The 24,749-nt window shown below is 44.2% G+C and overlaps 1 protein-coding gene across 2 annotated transcripts in view; it reads left to right on the plus strand.

Annotated features, from left to right (window-relative positions):
• The window catches only part of LOC135199245 (organic cation transporter protein-like), a 72,973-nt gene that overhangs the window by 1,066 nt on the left and 47,158 nt on the right, over positions 1–24,749 (plus strand). The gene's annotated exons all lie outside the window — the stretch shown is intronic.

A 24,749-nucleotide genomic window follows, 5' to 3' on the forward strand; every position in this document is an offset into this window, starting at 1 on the left:
AGTCGAAACGTTTTTAAAAATCTTTTGCATAGAAAATATACAATATTTTAACAGTTTTAATAGTATTACAACAATGTTTATCAAGGTCAACTTAAATTTACCAAAAATTAAATTATAAATGTATCCTACCGACAGATTGTCGTTTAGATATAATTTATATATATATATATATATATATATATATATATATATATATATATATATATATATATAGTATATATATATATATATATATGTATATATATATATATGTATATAATGGATATATATATATATATATATATATTATAGAATTATAATTCTATATATATATATAGATATATATATATATATATATTATATATATAATTATAATTATGTTATTATAGATTGGCGATATGCGAACCACCTATTTATAAGCGAGATAAGTCGAAACGTTTTTTTAAAATCGTTTTGGGGGGGGGGGGGGGGACACAATTTTAGTTTTAATAGTATTACAAACAATGTTATCAAGGTCAACTTAAATTTACCAAAAATTAAATATAAATGTATCCTACCGAACGGATTGTCGTTTAGATATTAAATATTTAGCGAGTACAGTGATGCTCAAATCTCATGCGACATGTTTCCATAGGATTTCATTCAAAATTCACTAACTGGCAACCTAACATGCTCTATATCTGTCTATATTTCAATGCAGAAACGCGATTATTGAATACAATAAGGTCATAATATGCTTCATAAGAGTGAAATCTGTCATATATTTCAAAACTGTAAGAAAATGTCACGTGTAGCAAATTTCAGAAAAATATCTTTCGAAAAATTTTCAAAACTTTCGTTCACACATCGCTGAAGCCTTTGACCAAAATGAAGTTATCATCAAGCATCAGTTCAGTTGTTAAATAAAAAAAAGAAAAAAATTGTCATAGCATTAACAATGTTTCAAAAGCCATCATAAAATTTTAACTAGTCTTATCTGACTGCTTTTACACCTTAGTGCTGAAAAGAAATGTAAAAATGTATATACAAAAGTAGAATGTGCCCACCGATATCAATATGTGAGGGGAGAGTGTGTGACGAATCATTAGTGTCGGTGCAACAACAACCACCCACTGTAACATAAGTAGGTCTACACTGACTAGCGACACTGAAATTATCTTGAAAATATTTACTTTATATGTTTTAGAAGAATATTATGATTTTCATACATTATTATTTGTTATAATTCTTAAATATTTTGAAAATGATGGCATACTTCCAAATATTCCCATATGCAAGTATTCTTTTGTTAAAGCCAAGATATTGTTCCTAGGCCTAGGTGTTAGATTTCTTTACTTTACACTTAACAGTCGCATCTCTTTATTAACAATTTCTGGCCAGAAAGCAAATGAGGTTATCTACACATCCTTGGACTACAAGTTACCTTATGATAGAATAAATTATACACCAAAAGCGAGCAGAAGGAATTTTAAGAAAATATTTTAAACCAGTTAAAAAACAAGTGTTCCATACGTCTTGATAGTTAATACTTACGATATTTCGATTAATAGCCATCTTCTCCATATAATCAAAATCAGCAGCATCATTTATTCCTCAAAGAACAGGTAATCTTTGCAAATAAAAACATTAGTAACCGGTTACATTTCAGAAGACTTAGAATATCTTTTAGGCCTATAAATCATTTTGCAACATACAGCCAGCTTAAATGCAGTCTAAAACTTCAACATTCAAAGAAAACTGGTTGTAATTCATATTCTATCGTATTCATCAAAGAATAGGTAATCTCTACAAATGAATTCATTAGTAACAGATTAGGCTACATCTCAGAAGGCATAGATTATTTCTTTAGGCCTATGAAACATTTTGCAACATACAGGCAGCTTAAACACAGCATAAACTTAAACATTCAAAGAAAACTGGTTGTAATTCTTATTCCTACTTTGAAAATGTTGTCATGACTGTTGAGCTTATTAGGTCTACTGTCATAATGCTGCCGATGTACTAGTTATGTTGACCAGTCCGAGGAGCATGTTAAGTGTGCTTTCATTGATGGCACCGCTAACAATATCACACCGCACTTTGAACTAAGCAAAGTAAAAAAAAAAAAAAAGTTCAAATCACGCAGATTACGAATCATACAAATGCATAAAAGGGATTATATTTATATAACCATAAGGAAAATAGGGCTAGCTGTGAATTCGCAAACTTGTCGACATGTATGACATTAGAAAAAAAAAAAGTTTAACACTACTTGGCAACGTCACGTTGAGTCTGAGAATCTGGACGATACAAAAAGAATCATGTCGCATGAGATTTGAGCCCCACTGTACATTTTACAAATTAATGTATTTCAGCGTTAATATTTTAACGTAGCTACCCATCTAACACTTTATCGGTTTGCCGAAATGATGCGAGAAATTAACCGACTTTTGTTCATGTTCTTATGCAGAAGAGCTCCGCTGGGCGACATGTTTGGTACCAGCCCTTTGGCCGTCATTTAAACAGTTTATGCTGTCCATTAAAAAGGTCATTAATAACACTATCACCATGGGGAGCTCTTAGAATTGGATCCATTATTTTATTCTAATTTATTATTGTTCATACACGAAACAAACCTTCGGTCTTAACATTAGGATTTACTAGCGCCAAGCTGGAAACCGGTAGAATTAAAATTACACTTGTGAGATCCAGGGACTAATGGCATCTATACCAGGTCACGGGGCATGTATACCCAGAATGCCCACGGCTACCTGTGACCCACCAGTTATTTTCCTACCGCCTTTAAGATAAGACGTGTTACTGTCTATCTCATTTAAAGCCGGTTTTTCAGTTTGCCCGTTCTTTATCCATTTCATTTTTTATTTTTCATTCCTTTTCTTTCTCCAAGTGTGATCAGTGTGTGGTAAGAGTGTATACGTGGTATGATGGAGAATTTTGCCTCAACATCGGGATCGTCTACCGTTTCGAAGAGGAGACAAAGGAAATGCCCAGGAGTCAGTGGCTTTCCATGTTCTAAGTTCCTAACTTCGGTGTCAACGGATCCTCATCCAACGTGTAGTAGGTGCAGGGAAAACGTATGTACGGTTACTAATCCGTGTTTTGTTTGTCACGGTTGGTCGGTGGAACAGTGGAAGAAATTCTATGGGAAAAGCCAATACAAAAGGAAGGGGGTGACGCCATCTTTGGATGACCAAACCTTACCGGCTTCTTTTGTATCTGTAATAAACCAGGCTGCTCCATATGTTTCTCCACCTGCTTTTGATTTGTCTCATACCCCTTCGGTTTCTCCTAGCGGTTCTGTATCGGAAATGTCAGGAGGGGCCTTGGGTAATTTTATGAATAATTTGCACTCTCCTTTGTTCCCAGCAAGTAGAGGGGGAGATCCGCCATCTTTGTTCCAGGCTCCTGCTACTCAAGCGCATAGGTTAGATGGTACGTGGTCAGCGCTAGGCCTACCAGGCGTACCAACCTTGGATGGTCTGCTTGCGCATTATATGACGTCACGGTTCCAGCAGGGTCCGGCAGCGCTGAATGTTCCTCATCCCCCGGGCTTGCAATTTATGGGAATTAATGCCGCGGCTTCACCATCCCACTCAGTATTTACAGCGATGCAGAACGTGGGAGGTAGTTTGACAGCAAACGTGCGGTTGCCAGCAGAAACCTCTCAGTCTCTCCCTACGAGAGGGATGACGTCACAACATACGTCACACTCCGATATGGCAGGCGTGATGATGTCACAGACCGATTCTCGCCCTTTTTCGCTGCACCCAGACGCTAATACGCCTTCTGACCCGTCAATGCAAACTGTAATGCAGAAATTACAGGATATAGAGAAGAGAATGAATAAGAGAGACAAAAAGAAAAAGTGTGATTCGCCTTCTTCGTCTTCTTCCTCTAGTTCGGCGTCATCGCTAAGTCCGATAACGTCACGGCGAGCGCCAGTCAAGCGTTGGAGGAGGATTCGGGAGTTCCTGGCGGATCCTCGGGCTAAGAGGAGAAGAATCAATTCTTCCTCTTCTTCAGACCAAGACTGTCATTTCCAAGTCAGCAAGAAGGTCGGAAAGTCAGTGGCTATTAAGCACAAGGTTGGCAGACGAAGCCGTTCGCAAGAATCCGAACAAGCGAGAGAGGTGACGGCCGGCGGAGTTGCCAGTTTTGGATCGCAAAAACTGCGATACCTCTGGTAAAATCGACGTTGGCGGCGAAAGGTGCAGCAGAGGATGGAATGCAGGTCCCAGTTTCGCCCGTAAGGCCGTTCAAAATACGTACGAAGGACGATAAGGCTCCTATTAAAAGTACGAAAAATAGAGAGTTGGCAACCCTCAGCGGATACGTTCGTGGAAGGCAGTGTCCGTCTGGATAGAAGGTCGAGGCCGGGCTCGCCGACGCTCGAAAACGATGCCAATACTAATAGAGACGAACTTATCTCTGTCTTAAGGGAGCCTTCATCTTGGAGATCTAGACGAGATTCTCGCTCTAGATCCGTGAGCAGAGAAAGAGTGAGACATTCTCGTTCCCCTGCTGACTATCCGGGATCGAGCCACAGCGGCCAGCAAAGATCAAAGAGACCGCGGCCGTAGGGGCAGGCGGCCGTGGAATTCCGGGCCGTCTGTCAGAAGATAGAGGCGAGACAACATCCCTTGTGACGGAGAATGGTACACTAGAGCCGGAGGAAGGAGAAAACCAAGAGTTTCTGGCCTCGTATGCAGAGGTGATTGATTTGATTCGTCAATTCAATAGCCTTTCGGAGAAGACAGAAACACCGGCCAGTATGCTTCCTCCTGGAATTGACATGGCATTTGGACTAAAGAGGGATACCAAGATGTCGTATGAATTGCCTTGTTCGAGTCATGCGGAATCGGTCTTGCAAACACGTAAACGCAAAGATTGCAGGGAGGGATAATTCCTTAAGATCTAATAGATCATTTAAATTTATTCCCCCTCCAATGATAAAGCAAAGGAAATATTATACGACACTGAAGGTCCCTTTGCTGTCTAGACAAATGAACCCTAATGTTGTAAGGTTAAGGCCTGGATTAACCTTGGATCAGGTTAAAATGGAGTGCCCTTCGATGACGTACCAAGAGGCTGCTACGTTAGAAGCAATAGCTTCTTCTGTCTTTCAGGCTGCTTCTCGGTTAGACCTTTGGTCAACAGCAGTGGCAAAAATTGCATCCTCGGAAGCAACAAGGAAAGTAGTGGATGAACCATTGTTCATTAGATTACTACAGTCAGGTTCCAAGGCGATTGCGTACCTGACAAACGTAAGTGCCAATGTTTGGGCAAATATCCTGCTAATGAGGAGAGATGCAGCATTGGCTAGACTAAGCCGCAATGTGGATTTGGATTCCCTGTTAGCAATGAGGAATGGGGATATCTTGGAATCGCAACTGCTGTTGCCAGAGGTCATACTGGAAGAGGCGATAGATAGAAGAAGGATGGACACTAACGATAGGTTGGTGCAACAGGCAGTTAGAAAACATCTAACAGTCAAACTACTCTTTTGGAGGGAAGAACAGCAGATGTCTCGAAAGAAGACAGTGAGACATAGCATCCCTAATAGAGTCACAAGACCCTCTTCCCCAAAGAGGATACTCATCGGCCCTTTCACAATAGAAACAACAGAGGAAGGGGCAATAGGTGGGGAAGAGGGAGAGGCTCAAGAAGATAGGATGGGCGCCTCCCATCACTCGGCCACACCAGTGGGGGGTTGCCTGGCAAATCACTGGAAGGTGTGGCAGGAACTAGGGGCAGAGCAGTGGGTGGTGGTAATGTTCTTCAGGTATCGGGTATTTTGATCCCATTCGAGGTCAACCCCGCCCTGACAGATCAACCATTACCCCACGTCACTTATGCCCACAAATCTCAGAAGGCCACTATTCTGCAGGACAAAGTGAAGAAGATGATGGAAAAGGAGCTGTGCACAAGTATGCAGTCCGACAAAGGCTTCTCACAGCAGGGATTTCCTGGTACCCAAAGCCAACGGGGAGTGGAGGACAGTAATAGACCTGTCAACGCTGAATCTGTTTATAAGGAAAACCAGTTTCAAGATGGAAACTCCGAAAACGGTTCTACAAGCAGTCAGAATCGGAGACTTTATGCTGACAGTCGATCTAAAGGACGCATACTTTCACATACCAGTCCATCAGTCCCTTCAAGGAGGAAATTTCTCCGCTTCAGTCTTGCGGGAAGGGAAAGCTTTCGAATTCAAGGTCCTGTGCTTCGGATTCACAACATCTCCTCAAATTTTTACAAGAGTGTTTCACCCTCGTGTCGGCGTGGGCGCATGCTTCATGGGATCAGGCTAATAAGATATCTGGACGATTGGCTGGTGATAGCAAAGTCCAGGGAGAAATTACTCAGGACAGGGCGGCCCTCCTGCAGCTTTGTCACAGCCTAGGTATTGTGGTGAATCAGGAGAAGTCGCAAGTTGGATCCAAGTCAACGCTTTGGAATATCTGGGAATGGTGATAGACACAACACAAGCCAAGTATTCCCGACAGATCAGAGTAGAGAAATGCAAAACAAGTGGTTGAATGCCTTTCTGGGAAAGCAGACACAGCCAGCAAGACAGTGGCAGGTGGTGCTGGGAATCCTAACCTCCCTGGAGAAGCTAGTACCACAAGGAAGGCTACACTTCGGTCCCTACAATGGAGGATGAAGGAGTTTTGGTCAACCAACAGTAGATCACCCGTACGAGCAAATTCCCTTGTCGGCAGAAGTGAGGAAAGACTTGCTGTGGTGGGTGAACGACGACAATCTGACAGTGGGTGTCCCCCTTCAACAATCCTCCCAGACCTCTTGCTGTTCTCGGATGCGTCACTAGAAGGCTGGGGAGCCCGGTATCAGCAAAATGGAGTTGCAAGGACAGAGAACTCCATATAAACGTGCTGGAGTTGAAAGCAGCTTTTCTGGCTCTACAGGAATTCAGGGAGAGAGTAAAGGGACACTCAGTGGTATTGATGTCAGACAACACCACAGTAGTAGCTTATATAAAACAAGCAAGGAGGCCTTAGTTTCTCGGCAGTTACATGTGATGACAGTTCAACTTCACCAGTGGGCTATAGAGAACCTGGTAGACATCAAGGCCAGGTATATTCCGGGAAAAAGAAACATAGTGGCCGACAAGTTGAGCCGCAGGGATCAGATTCTGGGAACGGAGTGTCCCTACACCAACAGGTAGTGGACAGGATGCTCATGTTGTGGGAAGGACCGATCATAGACCTATTCGCAACCAGGTACAACAAAAAGTTGGAAGTGTATTGTTCAGTAGTCCCGGACGCAGAGGCAGTAGCAGAAGATGCGCTACAACACCCCTGGGACAATCTGGACGTGTACGCATTTCCTCCATTTTGTCTAATCCGTCAGGTTCTGAACAGGGTAATGCGGTCTCAGAACCTCAAGATGACCCTGGTAGCCCCGTTATGGCCGAAAGCAGAGTGGGTTTCCAGACCTACTGGAACTCCTAGTAGATGTGCCAAGAGAGTTACCTCCATGGAGCAACCTTCTGTGTCAGCCTCACGTGGAGAGGTACCACCAGTCGGTGAAGTCCCTATCGCTTCACGGGTGGAGACTGTCAAGTATCTTCTCCGAGCGCGAGGGTTTTTGCAGAAAGCAGCAACTCAGATGGCAGGTAATATCAGAAAATCATCTGCGACAGTATACCAAGGAAAGTGGTCAGCATACTGTGATGGTGTCGTAGAGGGAACGTGTCTCCACTGGGTACAACTATTCAGCAGGTAGCAGACTTTCTGATATATCTCAGAACAGAAAAACATATGTCTGTATCTGCAGTGGAGGGGTACAGGGCTGCTCTAGCCTCAGTCTTACGAATGAAAGGAGTGGACATATCGTCTTCAATGGGAGTTGGCCCAGCTGATGAGAGCTTGAAACAGTCATGACCCACCAAAGAAGCAAAAGCCCCAGATGGGATCTGACCAAGGTACTGAGTAGTCTGACAAAACCCCCCTACGAACCACTAAGGCAGTCCACGGATAGGAGCCTGACCCTGAAGACAGTCTTCTTATTGGCCCTGGCTTCAACCAAAAGGGTGGGGGAGCTACATGGCCCTCTCATATCTCATAAAGCACTCGAGAGGTTGGAGATCAATGGTATTTGAGTTTGTCCCAGAATTCGTGGCCAAGACCAAAATCCAACAATAGTAGACGCAGATTCGACTCCTTTACCATACCTTCCTTGGGCAGACTTTGTAGACAACGACAAAGCTGAGATGCTCCTGTGCCCCGTCAGGGCACTAAGGGAGTACTTAAAGAGAACAAGGCACCTCAGGCCGGGGTGCCAGAGGTTGTTCGTAAGTACAGGACGAACAAGAAGGAAGTGTCCAAGAATACAATATCGTTTTGGCTAAGGGAGACGATCAGAGATGCTTATAGGCGAGAAGACAGAGGGTCAGATAGCCAGGTGGGAGCAAGAGATATGAAATAGGGGTGTGAGTGCTTCCCTGGCATTTAAGAGAAACATGTCTGTGGATAAAAATTCTGAAAGCTTGTGTGTGGGAAACGCCAAACACTATTCACCTCTTTATTTGAAAGAATGTTGCCCATAGATCCTGACACCTTTCCTTGGTCCATGGGTTGGCGCCAACAACGTATATAGTTCATCAGTGCCCCTGGCGGGTCAGTTTGCGTCTAGTCTAAGATGAAGGTATGAAAGTAGAAGGAAGGGATGGACTGGTCTTTTCTCTTTACTACTTTCTTCTACTCCTTTAACTACGGGCAATATGAAGGAGATTACGATGTGCTGGAACGGACTAGATGAGGTGAGATGGTCAGCCATACTGGAAGCTATCTTAGCTGATGATATACTTTTCAGTAGCAACACACCCCTCTGGATAATAGGGGAAAAGAGGGTGAAGGTGGATCCAGTTGCAAGGGACAAGAGTAAACAGTAGAATGGTATCTACACCCAGTGGGAGAAAACCAATAGATCCGCATTATATCTTTGGTTCCTAGGTTCATTGGTCCATTCTCTTAGAATTTCCCTATATATTCGGAAATGGATAAGGTGGCAAACTCCCAGTCAGTTGTAGAGACTTACCTCCCTCCAATAGTAAGTCTATCCTAATGTTAAGACCGAAGGTTTGTTTCGTGTATGAACAAATACCAAATTTGTAACTAATTTGTATTTTTCATAACTAACAAACCTGAGGTCTTAACAGTTAAAGGCCCACCTCGAACCACCCCTCTAGCAGTCTAAACTGGGTTAGAAATATAACTGGTGGGTCACAGGTAGCCGTGGGCATTCTGGGTATACATGCCCCGTGACCTGGTATAGATGCCATTAGTCCCTGGATCTCACAAGTGTAATTTTAATTCTACCGGTTTCCAGCTTGGCACTAGTAAATCCTAATGTTAAGACCTCAGGTTTGTTAGTTATGAAAAATACAAATTAGTTACAAATTTGGTATTTTTTTGTGCCGTCTTGGTCCATCTACCCTCAGATCTTAAAAACTACTGAGGCTAGAGGGCTGCAAATTGGTCTGCTTATCATTCACCCTCCAATCATCTAATATACCAAATTACAGCCCTCTAGCCTCAGTAGTTTTTTTTTTTTTTTATTAAGGTTAAAGGTACCCATACTCGTACTTCTGGCAGCATTATAGGTACCAGTAACACACAGGCCACCACTGGACAGAAAACTCGAATGCGCCGAAGAAACTTCTGAATCAGCGCATATTGTTTTTACCTGTTTGTCTTGCAAATAAGTTAACAGGTGGTTAGTGTCGTCAGTGTACCTCATGCGCTGCACTGTAGGCATTACTTCAGGTTCTTTGTGACGTACCTTCGGCCACAGTTTGCAACCCATTTCACTCATTTTACTTTACCTCATTACATATTCTCTTTCTTCCATCTTACTTCACCATCTCCTAACACGTGATTCATTGTGCAACTGCTTAGAAGTTTTCCTCGTGTTACACCTTTCAAGCCTTTTAACGTCAATTTCCATTTCAGCACTGAATGACCTCGTAGGTCCCAGTGCTTTGCCTTTCTTCGCCCTTTGCCTAAATCTGCATTCAATCATTCAATGTAACACGTTTTGGCGATGTTTTCACGGGTCATTAATTACGTGACCGGCATGTTGATAGCTATGCGTTATTTATGGCTGCTCAGTTTCTGGAAATATCAATAGTGAAAAGATAAGCTTCTACCTCGTTGCCAAGTGAATTAACATAACCTCGATAATGCCAAGTGTTAATAAATAAAGTTCACATCTCAATGCGAGAAAACCTATGCAACTTTTTTAAGATTCAAAATAGGCCTATGTGTTTGTTAGGATTGCGAAAGCAGAAAATGCAAGGTAATAGTAGTTGATGGAAAGACAGGTTTTCTTTTGTGTGAAGTAGGCCTACTATTTCGTGTGATGGTGATGATTAAGGAAGGCGAGGATGATATTCAACTATAGAGGAACATTTCCTAAGGCCCTGTCCACACGGTCGAGCGCAATTTCATGTAAAACCTTCACAAATAAATAAATAAAGGAAAATTTATATACATACATGTACTAACCGTACACACACACACATATTAATATTATAGTATAATTGTATATATATATATAACTATATATATTCCTATATACATATTACCAAGATAATCTTGTTGACAATGTGGTCGATAACTCATGAGCTGATAATTATAAGGCATGCGCAATTTTCATGTAAAACCTTCACAATAATAAATAAAGAAAATTTATATACGTAACATGTACTACACACACACACACACATATATAATATGTATCTATATATATATATATATATATAATAATATATATATTACCATTATATCCCTATTACCAAGATAAATCTTGGTTGACAAGTGTGGTCGAATCAACCATGAGCTGATAATTATAAGGCCATGCAGTATGTCCTAAGCAACATGTTGTTCCATGGCCAGCTGGCTTGCATAGTCTTAATAGCTTGTAATTAATTATCCTCGTAAGTTTGTTTTTATTTTCTTGTAACAATACCTTTATCAAATATGTTTCTGTATGCTTCCATTATTCATTTAGTGGCCATTTCCTTAATATAATTTGTGTTGCTACTATTCCGTCTACGTTATCCATGATATTCTTAAAAACTTCTGTGAGATTAATGTCTTTAGGTGATTTGTTTGCTACGTTTCTTTTTATTAAACTATAGGTCCTATTAAACTGGATTTGTTCTACTTGTTTATTTAATATAACAATTTGTCGGAAATTATTTTTTCCTCCAACTATACAAACCTGAGGTCCTTTAACAATAGGAAGGTACTTAGCGGCAGCTGAACTGGTCGTAAGCTTCGAACAAGGGGGTTCGGTAGTTAACTAATTGTCTGGCAGTTAGCGGTAAGCTCGACTGCGAGGAGAGGAGTCACTTTGCTTTAGGCCCAGGAAACGCAGAGTGAGGGGTGGCATGAGGTGGGACTATATGTAAAGGACCTCAGGTTTGTATAGTTAGGAAAAATACAATTTCCGACAGATTGTTTATTTGTTCCGATACGTAAATACAAACCCCTCTTTCCCTTTAACAATAGGAAGATTCACTTTTTTTTTATTTGGTGGGGGGTGGAATCTGAGTCTTATGAACAGACTGGTGTTCGTCCTACTTTGGATTCCCTCCCTGGTCGTAAGAGCAGAGGGAGGGATACTAGCCTCTGCCCAGCTGATCGGGGTGTGCACCGCAGGATCGGTGGTCAAACTTCTGGACCAGATTTATAAGAGGGAGGCAAGCGTACCTCTTATAAATAGCAAAAAGCAAGAACTAGTTCCTACTTCAAGAGCCAAGGGAAAGTTATGGGTTTGTCTCTTGTTGGCTTCCACTCCCCCCCCTTGTCGGGGAGTGGTGGATAAACACTCCTATCCCTACTGAAACGGATAGAATGGGGTTTGGATGTGTAGCTTACCTGCATCGGCCTCCTGTTCAGCGTAGTGACGACCATGGCCCTCTGCCCACAGGTAGAAGAGAAGAATGAAGGAGGAAGTGAAGCCAGTCACACTCTTTCACTCGTCCATTCATGCAGTCACACAAGGATGCGATGCTGTTCTGTCCGCTCGGGTGCTGGGTAGACTATACACAATTTGTTGAGCAGCCACCACGGGTCCCAAGGAAAAAGATTCCAAGGACCTGTGGGTAGAATGAAATGAAGGTGGTCTGGTTGGCCCAAACCTCTGCTTCAGAACCTGTGCCAGGAAGAGTTCCGCAAGGGTTGGACCAATACCTCTAACTTCGTGGGCTCTCGGACGAAGGGTACGGGTGTCGTCACTGCCAGCTGTCTCGTACGCCCTCCTAATCACCTCACGCAGCCAGAAAGAGTGTTCTTGGAAACTTCTTTCTTGGTAACCCCGGTGCTAACGAAGAGGTGTCGACACTCAGGCCTGAGGTGCCGAGTTCTCTTCAGATAGCGCCGTAGCGCCCTCACAGGACAAAGCAGCATCTCATCCGCATCATTATTGGTGAAATCTTTCAGGGAGGGGATCGTGAAGGACTCGAACCGGTCGTCAGGGACCGAAGGATTCTGAGTCTTCGCTACGAAGTTCGGGACGAAATCGAGCGTCACGGATCCCCATCCCCTGGAATGCTTGACATCGAAGGAAAGACTATGAAGTTCCCCTACTCGCTTCGCTGATGCCAGGGCCAGCAAGAAGAGGGTCTAGAGGGTCAGATCCCTGTCTGACGACTCTCGGAGTGGCTCGAAGGGTCTGCGAGTCAAACTCCTAAGGCAGCGCCTCAGTGGCGTGGTTGATATGGCGTTTGCTTCCCACCTCGGTGGTCGCGGGTTCGATTCTCGGCCATTCCATTGAGGAGTGAGAGATGTGTATTTCTGGTGATAGAAGTTCACTCTTGAAGTGGTTCGGAAGTCACGTCAAGCCGTTGGTCCCGTTGCTGAATAACCATTGGTTCCATGCAACGTAAAAACACCATACAAACAAACAAACAAACTCCTAAGGACGAGAGTCACATCCCACCCCGGGGGCCTGAGTTCCCTGGGTGGGCAAGACCTCTCGAAGCTCATCAGGAGGGAGATATGGAAAGAAGAGGAGATATCCACACCTCGCAGTTTAAGGACTAGGGCCAGGGCGGCTCTGTAGCCCTTAACTGCAGAGATGGAGAGGAGCTTCTCTCGGCGAAGGAAGACGAGGAAATCTGCTACCTGCTGAAGAGTGGCTCTGAGAGGAGAGAGACCCCGTCCACGACACCAAGCACAGAAGACGGACCACTTCCCCTGGTAGACAGCTGCAGAGGACTGTCTGAGGTGTCTGGCCATCTCTGTTGCTGCACTGCGAGAAAAGCCTCTCGCTCGCAAGAGATGGTGGACAACAGCCGGCCGTGAAGACACAGGGACTCGACAGACCGGTGGTACTGTTCTACATGTGGCTGGCACAGGAGGTTGTGCCAGGGGGGAATTTCTCTTGACGCTTCGGCAAGCAGAGCCAGCAGGTCCGGATACCAAACGGCCTGAGGTCGTTTGGGCACCACCAGGATCATCCGAAGGTTCGCAGTGATCAGCGCCCTGCTGATCACTTTGCGAATCAGACAGAACGGGGGAAAGGCGTACGAAGAGGTTGTCCCACGGATGTTGAAGAGCGTCCTCTGCGGCTGCCCGTGGGTCCGGCACAATCGAGTAGAAAACCTGGAGTTTTCTGTTGTGCCGGGTGGCAAACAGATCCACGACTGGACGCCCCCACAGGTTGAAGAGCCTTTCCGCCACATCTGGATGAAGGGACCATTCGGTTCCTATCACCTGATCCCGATGGCTGAGCTTGTCGGCTACCACATTCCTCTTGCCTGGAATGTAGCGGGCCGACAGCTCTACTGAGTGTGCCGCAGCCCACTCGTGCACCTGCAACGTCAATTGGTGCAGCGGGAGGGACACTAGGCACCCCTGCTTGTTGACATACGCCACTACTGTGGTGTTGTCGCACATCAACACCACCGAGTGTCCCACCAGACGGTCCCGGAACTCTTGGAGAGCGAGGAACGCTGCCTTGAGCTCCAGGACGTTGATGTGAAGGTGCTTGTCGCGATGGTCCCACACACCTTCAGTCAGCAACTCCTCCAGGTGTGCGCCCCATCCCTTGGTCGATGCGTCCGAGAAGAGCAGCATCTTCGGGGGGTGGGGGGGGAGTGCGAAGGGGCACTCCTATTACAGGGTTCCCGTCGTCCAGCCACCAGGCTAGGTCCTGCCTCACCTCCTCCGTGAGGGACACGGGGAAGAAGGGAGGGTCCCTTGCCTGTGACCAACACTCCTTTAGTATCCACTGAAGAGACCGCAGGTGAAGACGCCCGTGAGGTACTAGCTTCTCGAGAGACGACAGGTGGCCGATCACGACTTGCCACTGCTGAGCTGGTTGCTCCTGTAGAGACAGGAACTGTCTTGCTGCCTCCCTGAACCTGCTGATCCGCAAATCTGCGGGGAAGACTCGCCCTGCTACTGTGTCGATCAGCATGCCCAGGTACTTCATCCTCTGCTTGGGTTTGAGATCTGATTTCTCGTAATTCACTACGATTCCCAGATCATGGCAGGATTCGAGGAGTTGATCTCTGTCCTGCAGCAACTGCGAGCGGGAGCTCACCAGGACTAACCAATCGTCGAGATACCTCAAGAGACGTATCCCTACCGAGTGGGCCCAAGCCGACACCAGCGTGAACACTTGCGTGAACACCTGTGGGGCGGTTGAGAGACCGAAACAGTGCCCTGAATTGGTACACCGTCCCGTCGAGAATGAAGCGGAGGTACTTCCTGGAGGATTGATGGATGGGTATCTGGAAATACGCGTCCTTCAGATCCACAGAAAGCATGAAGTCGTCCTCTCTCGAGCACTGAACATGCTGTTTCCATCGTGAACCGAGTCTGGCGAACGAATCGGTTCAAGGGAGAGAGATCTATCACCGGGCGCCAGCCCCCCGAGAACTTCTCCACTAGGAAGAGGTGGCTGTAGAAGCCCGGCGTCTGATCCTGTACGATCTCCACAGCACGTTTGCTCAGCATGGCTTCTACTTCCTGCCAAAGCGTCACGTCCTAGGTCGAGCCAGGAACGTAGGTTTGCAGACAGACCGGGTTAGAGGTGAGGGGTGGCCGAGACTCGGAGGGTAGTAGATATCCCTCCTGAAGGACGTTTACTATCCAGGTCTCTGGATAGTAAGCATGAAGTCGTCCTCCCTGATGGAATTGAGCACTGAACATGCTGTTTCCATCGTGAACCGAGTCTGGCGAACGAATCTGTTCAAGGGAGAGAGATCTATCACCGGGCGCCAGCCCCCCGAGAACTTCTCCACTAGGAAGAGGCGGCTGTAGAAGCCCGGCGACTGATCCTGTACGATCTCCACAGCACGTTTGCTCAGCATGGTTTCCACTTCCTGCCGAAGCGTCACGTCCTTGGTCGAGCCAGGAACGTAGGTTTGCAGACGGACCGGGTTGGAGGTGAGGGGTGGCCGAGACTCGGAGGGTAGTAGATATCCCTCCTGAAGGACGTTTACTATCCAGGTCTCTGCATCGTAGCGCTGCCATGTTGCCCAATGGCTCGCCAGGCACCCCTCCACTTCCGACAGCAGGTGAGGGGGAACGCTGTCCCTAGCGTTTCCCACCTCTCTTCGACTCCTTCTTCCCAGCTCCCCCTCGTGAGAAGGAGGGCTGGTGACGGTCACTTGAAGAAGTTGAAGGCAGAGTCTTTCCTCTGGGCTTCGACGATGCGATCGTCTTGGCCGTAGAGGAAGCGCTAACCAAACTCTTGGGCTTGGCCACAGTAGCTCGAGGCTGCCCAGACGCCTTCGAGACTGCCTGGTGTACTAAACGGTCACTGTCGTCAGTGCGCCATCTTTCCACAGCAGCGTCCACCATCTCTCCTGGGAAGAGAGAGGAGGAACTCTGCACCGGTCCGTTGCGAAGACCCAGAGCCACCTCATGCCCGGCCGCCCTGGTCACTCGGGTGAGAACAGCTTCTCTACACCGGAGAACCAGCCGTCTGGTGGGTCAGGTAGGCGATGGCCCTACCCCCAGACTGGCACGGTCTCACGAAAGCCGGGTCCCCTTCAGGAGTGATGCTCCCCAAGGAGGCCGCGGTTTTCGACACTGTGAGGGACCACAGGTCGAGCCAAGAGACCGCTTGGAATGTTGCCATTGCGGTAGATTCCAAGGCAAGTGCCTCCTGCTGCGAGAACCAAAGGTTCTCCGACAGGAGCTGCGGCAGAGACACTCCCGGAGTTAGCCTGGCTAGCTACGGGTTAACCTGTTTGGGCGGCAGAGGGTCCTCTGAAGGCACGTAGAAGAGCCTCTGTTGCAGACCTACCGGACTGAAGTGAACCCTCCTGTCCAGAGACGAGAGCATCCACTTGGCCTAGTATGCTGTCAGCCAAGGCTGATCGCGGCAGACCCACCGCCGTTTGGGTTCTTTCTTAGGTCCCCAGAATGCCTCCAAGCCTGATGTGGGTTCGGTAGGTGGGAGCGGCGATCCTTCCCCGAGGTCGTTGTGCTGACGAATCAGCGCAATTACCTCCGTGAACGACCTCTGGATCTCGGGAGTGACTGCATCCTGTGGAGACCGACTGTCAAGCCCCTCCAACGAGAATGCCTCCCGAGACCCTCCTCCTTCCACAGAAGGAACCACGACAGACCCCTCCTGGTCTTCTCCTGCCACTTGCGCATATGATCTGGTTGGTCCGAGGACCGTGCCAGGTTTGTAGGCCATCATGGCGGGATCGCGAGGAGCGCGCCCCTCGGGATCGCTCCTGATTGCCTCGCTCTTCCCGGTAAAGCCCAAGGAAGTTGAAGGGATTGGAGAGGCAGACCTGACGCTCCCCCCCCGCCCACTGGCAGAGCCAGTGTGCTGAGGGGGCTGCAGGCGATTGCCAACCTGTGGTGGCGATCAGGCTGCAGGCCTGGTCGAATGGCTCTCTTCTTCTTCCTTGCGGAAGGAGAGACGGGCCCCGTTCCCGAAGGAACAGGAGGACCGACAGAAGTCCCAACCGTCCCACCGGAGTGGGATGGACCCTTAGAAGTCTCAGCATGAGCCTTCTCAGGGGGGGAGGAGGCAACCTTCTTCTTCGGCTGTGGGGCCTTAGAAGTTGAAGATGAAGCGGTGGCAGGCAATGACGATGAAGACGACGATGAAGACGAAGACGACACCTTCTTTCTCTTCCTCTTCGTCAGCTTCCTCAGCACCACTGTCAGGTCTTCCATCCAGGACGGAGCCGGGGCAGTTGCCGAAGCAACAGGGCCCGACTGCTTCTGTCCAGAAGGACCTGGGGTGGGAGCAGCAACACCACGGGCAGGAACGACGGCGGCAGGAACTGGTACCAGGGCTGGAGCGGCAGCATACTCAGGAACAGGAGGCAGGGCAGGAACTGGCAGCATCCTCTGCACAGGAGGCAGGTCTAGAGGAGAGCTCTTGGGACACTGGAAGTCCGGGGCTGCAGCAGGAGCGGCAAACCCAGGTGGCAGCGTAGCAGTGGGCATCGATACCTCCGGCAGCGGTGCCTGCACAGCGGCTGTCAGGGTCACCGTGGCTACGTGCTGAGTGCACACCAGGTGTGGCGGAGCAGCGTAGCCTGGCGTGGACACTGTCGTGGTAGTCGTGGTGGTCGGCCCGTGCGTTACACCAGGCCCATCCAAGATCGTCCCCCGTGGCCAGCATGTCTGAGGAAGGAAAAGTCAGGTAGATTGATGGGGGGTCTCCCCTCGCCCGGGGGTGGGACAGTTCCCAGCCCGATCGAATGGAGGACCCCGAATATAACTGGATGTCGGGGTATCTCGCCCCCTCCCCCATGCTCGACTGATCGAGAGAGGAGAGGGAGAGAGAAACCTCCCCGAAGGAGAAGGAGCCATACGAGGGAGCTGAGATGGAGGGAGAAAAGAGGAAGACGTGTCTGTGATCAAGGGCGTAGCTGGAGAACCCTCCGACGAATCCTTGGCCAGCTTGTGCGGCTTCCTCCTCCCCCCATAGCGCTCCCACTGCTCCTCTGACCAAGAAATACAAGTATCACATGTCTCGGTGCGAGAGCATTCTCGCCCTCTACACCGAGTACAAAAATCTTGAGGATCAACTTCTACAGATGAGTGGAAGGCCCCACACTTACGGCCCCCAACACCAGGGCACAATCTGCGGTTGATGGAGGGGGGGGGAAGGGGTTTCTCCAGCTCTTGTAGTTCCATATCCATAGCAAAATGAATACAAAAAATCACACGCACTTACTTTTTTATCCTTGCAATAGCACACAAGTAAAAAGAAAAGCGAAAAGTCTTCACGCAGTGAAGCAAACCAAGCATACGACAGAAGCGGGCAGAGAGATGAAGAGCAGCACGTCCATCCACTAGCGTGGCCGAAAGCAAAGTGACTCCTCTCCTCGCAGTCGAGCTTACCGCTAACTGCCGGACAAGTAGTTAACTACCGAACCCCCTTCTTCGAAGCTTACGACCGGTTCAGCTGCCGCTAAGTACCTTCCTATTGTTAAAGGACCGAGGGTTTGTATTACGTATCGGAACAAACATATCTTTATACACAATGTGTGTGTGCCTCAGTATAATGTAATTATTTAAAATACACACATCCCTTTAAACAACGTAAGAGACTGCGCGGGGAGGAGCTGTAAGTGAAATGCTGTCAGTAAAGTCTCTTTAGCTGATTGCCTTGAATATCGACTGTTAGGCCTAGATCAATAAAGTGACTAGTTTATTACCTTAAAATCGACTAGTGGGCCCATGTCAGTTAAGTCTCTTTAGCGATTACCTTGAATATCGACTTGTAGGCCTATGTCAGTAAAGTCTCTGATTATCTTGAATATCGACTGCTAGGCCTATGTCAATATAGCCTAGAATATCGATAGTAGGTCCTTATCAGGAAAGTACCTTAATTTAGAAAGTGACCACCGGATTTGCAGTGAGCCAGCTGACCAGATCGTATATTATGAAGCGTAAATTTTATCCCTCAGTTTTCAATAAGTTCAGTTTTCAGTCTTGAGACTATTGGTATCATTGTGCTCTGCAAGCAAACTGTAGCCAGTCACAAAAGGGAATTAAAACGGTAACATTCAGGCCTGAATACGAGTTTCGAGGGGTAAGTGGCATACTCAAGGTTGATGTATGGACCCTGGGCATATGCATTATACAAAATTTTGAACTCAACTTGACATGATACACGGTGTCAAAGTCATAGTACACTCCCCCAGTTGTGTGTGTTTGAGAAGGAGAGAGTGAAAGTTGCCCCTTTTTCGCCCTTTTACTTTTAACCATTTACGTTAACTTTCCCAATGATCGTGTAAATAAACAGAATTATCATACAAATTACCAAATTTTTGCAATATCACGCAGGTGTTATTGAACGATAGTCATAGCATGCTTTGGTTTCGGTAAGTTGTACCAATATTGGTGCAGTAGTGGTGGTACAGCAACACGCCGATACCAAGCACGTGATAATCTAAGCTGTGGTTATCGTGCTTGCATTAAATCATATTAAATTAATATTTAATGTAAACCTATCGAACATACTTTGAAGTAACAGGTTTAGTTTTTGTCAGCTCTTGTCAAACCTGATTTCTGTTCCAAAAATATATAGGACTCTAGGCCTAGCCTACATTTTCTTCTTCTGGCTCTCTTAAGCACACAACTTTATGTTAATGAGATTACATTCATAGGCCTATTAAAGGAGTTCTAACAAATGTCAAATATATGTAACAGAGTACGGTAATACATTATGTATTCACTTAGTTTTTTGTCGTATACAGAAGCCAGAGGTTCTTGGATATAGAGATAAAAACATCGCAGAAAACAGTTTAATTACAAGCATTAGTATATTTGATTTCAGAGTAAGAACATTTATTTGATAGATCTTTGCAAGAATAATAATAATAAAAAAATACTTTCACTGGTGCCTATTACGTAATAAGTTGCATCTGTAATTGCTTTCAACGTGACTTAGTGCATATTAATGAAGTCTCTCTCTCTCTCTCTCTCTCTCTCTCTCTCTCTCTCTAAAGTAGAAGACTAAATTCCAAAATTTGAAAAGGGACGGTAGCCTGTTAAAAAAAAAAAAAAAACTTTAACAGTAGTATTTTGCTCTTATTATCGTATAGCTCATAGCAAGAACATTAAACATAATATCTGCCCGAGTTCGGGAGCGCCAACACGTACTATGTAAGAGAGACCTAATTTGACCCCGTGTGATTTTTATTAATCAAAATATGGGCCATTTAATAGGCGAATGATCGCGGGGATGGGATTAAATTGAAAATTATTAAAGGTGTCTTGCGTACGAATCCATTGGCACTAGCCAGTCATACATAGTTAACCAGCAGTTGTCATTAGCTTTTGTACATCCTATTTCCCATTATCATTATTATTATTATTTTACGGAAAACACATAATATCGCTAAATTTACTCTATATTATTTAAAAAAATACTTATTATGTAAGTTAAGATAAGCAGGACAACGTAAAGGTACTTAAAACACGATAGGTAGTAAAGAGGGATGATTGGTACTACTCAATTCTGAAGTGTCGTTACAAAAACAACTTTAACGAATAATGTAGACTTTATTACTGCATTCAAATATCAGTGATTATTACAGAACTTCCATAGAGTCTCTGTACTTACAAGTTATGTGAAATCTAGCGACTGACGAACGCGATGACATCGAAGATGAACGGACATAGTACTAGGTCTACACTCTACAACAATCCAACCTGTCTTTAAATAATGGGTTGGAACGTCTCTTGGTTATAATCAATTCAGTTCCGGGCAGCGACTGGTAGTACTAGAATCATAAATTGTAATTTTTTTATTTAATAGGTCTACACTCTACAGCAATCCAACCTGTCTTTAAATAATGAGTTGGAACTTCCTTCTTTGGCTATAATCATTTCAATTCAGGGCAGCGACTGGTACTAGAATCATAAACTGCAATGTTTTTATTTAAAAGGTCTACACTACAACAACCTGTCTTTAAATAATGAGTTTGAACGTCCTTTGGCTAAAATTATTTCAATTCAGGGCAGCGACAGATATACTAGAATCATAAATTGTAATGATTTTTTTTATCACTGGACAGCTGAAACATCTGAGCAACATCTTTCAAAATGTTCTCGGCCTAAATTTGCGCAAAATGCAGCGCCGTGCAAGAACAGTAGCCGTTAGCTCAGTGGAGTTATAAAGGGAAGACCAGTACTTTCATAAACGTCAACTCAGACCATACCTCCCTTTTCCCCGTTGCTTGGGAAACAGTTGTTCAGCTGTGAAAATGTTCAGATATACTTCCCAAGTTAGTGTAACAACAATGGTTCATTGTGTTACGGAATATGGTACTACTATAGATTCATATAATTAAGAAAAAAAAAAAAAACTGGTAATTTGTCATTGCTTTGAGAGGTTGAGATAGATAAGATTGGTATCCCATATCCACGAGTGTTGTTGAAATTAGCGGTTTAAAATGACATATGTTTTGTACATCAGAGATTATAATTACTAGCGTTTTTTAATATAATAGTGAATATTATTACGATTTTATTATACGCACAACATATACGATAAAGACGTTATAGCAGTCGAAATAACTACAAGGTTTTGTCCAAGGCAATCGGCACTTTCTCTCCCTCTCTCTTTTTTTTTCCTCGAGTCCGTAACTATCAAACAAGTTGGTTAAATTTTAATAACTTTAAAAACAACTCTGGGAGGCGGACAAACGCCCACACTCACTCGCCTTGAGTCGTTACCGTTAAACAACGTTGTTACAGAATTGAATGTCTAATTGTCAACAGTTTTTTTTAACATCATAATTTTTATGTTCTTTCTCAGCCTTGACTCATTTTACATACTATAATTTTCAATTTCTTGTTTTGTAGCATAAGTTTCCTATTTCTTCACTAAGACTTAGTCTCACTTGTACATGGCGCCTGCGGAACATTTTCCAAGGGGTTGGTGGTGGGGGGGCGATGGGTTGAGGGGGCCGCAAATCTTAATACATACATGGATAGTTACCGATATTAAGCAAACACTTTTGAACCTTTTGAACTACCAAGTTCATTCTAAAAACAGTACCAGCGCCTGCATTTCTTTAATGAATAAAGCAATTATATGTATTTATATAATATACACACACACACACACACACACACACACATATATATATATATATATATATATATATATATATAGTATATATATATATATATATATATATATATAATATATATATATATATATGATATATAATATATATATATATATATATATATATATATATATGATATAGCTGTATGGATATATATCGATGCAGTAATGGAATTGCTGATGCCAGTAATTTAATGAAGCAAGATGCAATAAAGAAAAAAATATACGTTGTTACATTGACTTTTTTAAATAGTTCCATTTACTGTTCAACGAAATAAAACATATACTGCATACAAATGATATTATTTTTAATAAGGATACCTTTAGTTTACTTACAATTGACGAGGAAAAGTGAGTGTGCGCTGTTGTTTACTGGCTGCCCTATGAGCAAGAGCCCGCGTCGGCATAAGGCCAGCTAAATCTAAAACAACAATGCATTGCTGTTTTCAGAAAATTCGAGTTTGCAGTGAACTAGATGGAGAATCAAAGGTATGGAATATACACAGTCCGCCGGAAATACTAGGCCACATTGGTTCTTTGTCAATTTCTTCGATGAGCCTGTCTCCCACGCTGTCTTGGTACCACAGCGAGTTCAATGTTTTAATATTCCTGCCAGCAAATTTACCCTCTCAAAAAACATCCATCCTGAAGTGCTCTTCTGCTTTATATGCTGTTTACATTTATCATGCTTAGCAACATGTCAATGTGCTCCAGTAACCGTTGGGTGACTGACTCGAGGAGGGCTGAACAAAAGGATGTTATAATTTAGGTAAAATGAAAAAGTAGGAGAGCTAGAAGCACAAAATAACTGATGATATGCAGTATGCCCTCCAGTTCTAGTTGCCGTTGTTGAAAATCCTTGTAACTGAGTGTTTCAGACAAAAGAAGGAATATTTGGAACCACTGACCAGGCGCTCATGTCAGTCAGCAGTCAAGTAGTGTGAATACATACTTACATATACATACACACACACACACACATATATATATATATATATATTATATATATGATATATCAATATATATCTATATATATATATTATATATATATATATATATATATAAAACAGTAAGAAATTTCATTTCAGTTTCCCCTTAATATAATTTTACCACTTCCCATTTTTCATTTTTTCTGCAACTGGTTTTCGTAGTCGTCATCAATGACGTAATTTACTCATTTGAAATACCCAAAATACCTATACTAATCCTTGACATCGAAAATGATTTACTTACCCTTAATTACATTATTTTTCGAGTGAATTATGATATTGGCTTACCATGACAATGCGACTTGACATCTTTGTGAAATTATATTAGATTACATCATGCCATACGCGTATGACCACGCAGATAATTTCTCTCTCTCTCTCCGTCCGTGAGGTGCAGATTAAGTCTGCTGACCACCACTTCCTTCTTGTTTACGTTCCTTGTTATTGCTTCCTCTCTCTCTCTCTCTCTGCTGCGACGGAGGTTGCACATTAAGCTGCTGACTACCACTTCCTTGGTTTATTGTTTTCTCTCTACTCTCTCTCTCTCTCTGCGTCGTGATGTGCAGATTAAGTATGCTGAATACCACTTCCATTGTTTATTGTTTTTTCTCTCTCTCTCTCTATCTCTGCGTCCGTGAGGGGTGCAGATTAAAGTCTGCGACACCACTTCCTTGTTTATTGTTTTTCTCTCGCTCCGCAGAATTAACGTCTGCTGCCCCCGTTCGTCCTGAGGTGCAGATTAAGTCTGCTGAACCACTCTGTTTATTGTTTTCTCTCTCTCTCTCCGCCGCTCCGCGTAGGTATTTTTCCAATAAGACCCGTTTTGCTTTATCATATATAAAAAATTTTCCATGATTTCAGGGGGCTGGGGACAAGTGCCCCCTACGTGCGGACGCCATGCTCTATATAGACATTAAGGTTCAGCATGTATTATAATTTTTTTTTTTTTTTCAGCGAGTTTTAAGTTCCAGCGAGTGCTTCCATAAGATAAGCTTTTCAATTTTGTAGCTATTCGTCCACCAGTCATTTATTTATACGGGTGAAAGTGTTGTATATGTTGAATTTAAATAAAATACGGTGGTTATTTGCCAATGTATAGCTTTATTTATTTATTTATTGTCATATTTCATAAGATTTTGTAACTAATCCATATTATATTTTTTTAGATGTTCCCGTCCGAAAATAGGGTCTTAACAAATGCGATGTTTCGCTATATTTAGTGTTATCTTTGATATATATATATATATATATATATATATATATATATATATATATATATATATTTCAGAAATACCCCCACTCCCCAATGATTTATTACACGTGGGTATAATGGGGTCGCGATACCGAAATGTGGTTCTTGTTGTGGGACGCAGTAAAAAAACAAGTTTGAGAAACACATTTGAATCTCGTGTAAGGTCAGCCACTAAGGTTCACTTATAATGCACTGTCGGCCTGTGCAGTTATAACTGAACATTAGTGTGTGGACAACCTGCACAGCTTTCCTTGCCTGAGTAAATAGCTCGTATCAATCGATGATTCTCAGGCCAAACAGTTGCGCATAACATGTAGTACCAACCAAGTACACTGAGTTGGGTTTTCTTGAATAGAAAAGTGTTTATACCTAAACTGATGATATATTGGATTTATATGTTCGCCACAGGACAAACAATTGTGAATATAATG

This window comes from Macrobrachium nipponense, chromosome 25 (assembly GCF_015104395.2).
Source record: "Macrobrachium nipponense isolate FS-2020 chromosome 25, ASM1510439v2, whole genome shotgun sequence".
Lineage (NCBI taxonomy): Eukaryota > Metazoa > Arthropoda > Malacostraca > Decapoda > Palaemonidae > Macrobrachium > Macrobrachium nipponense.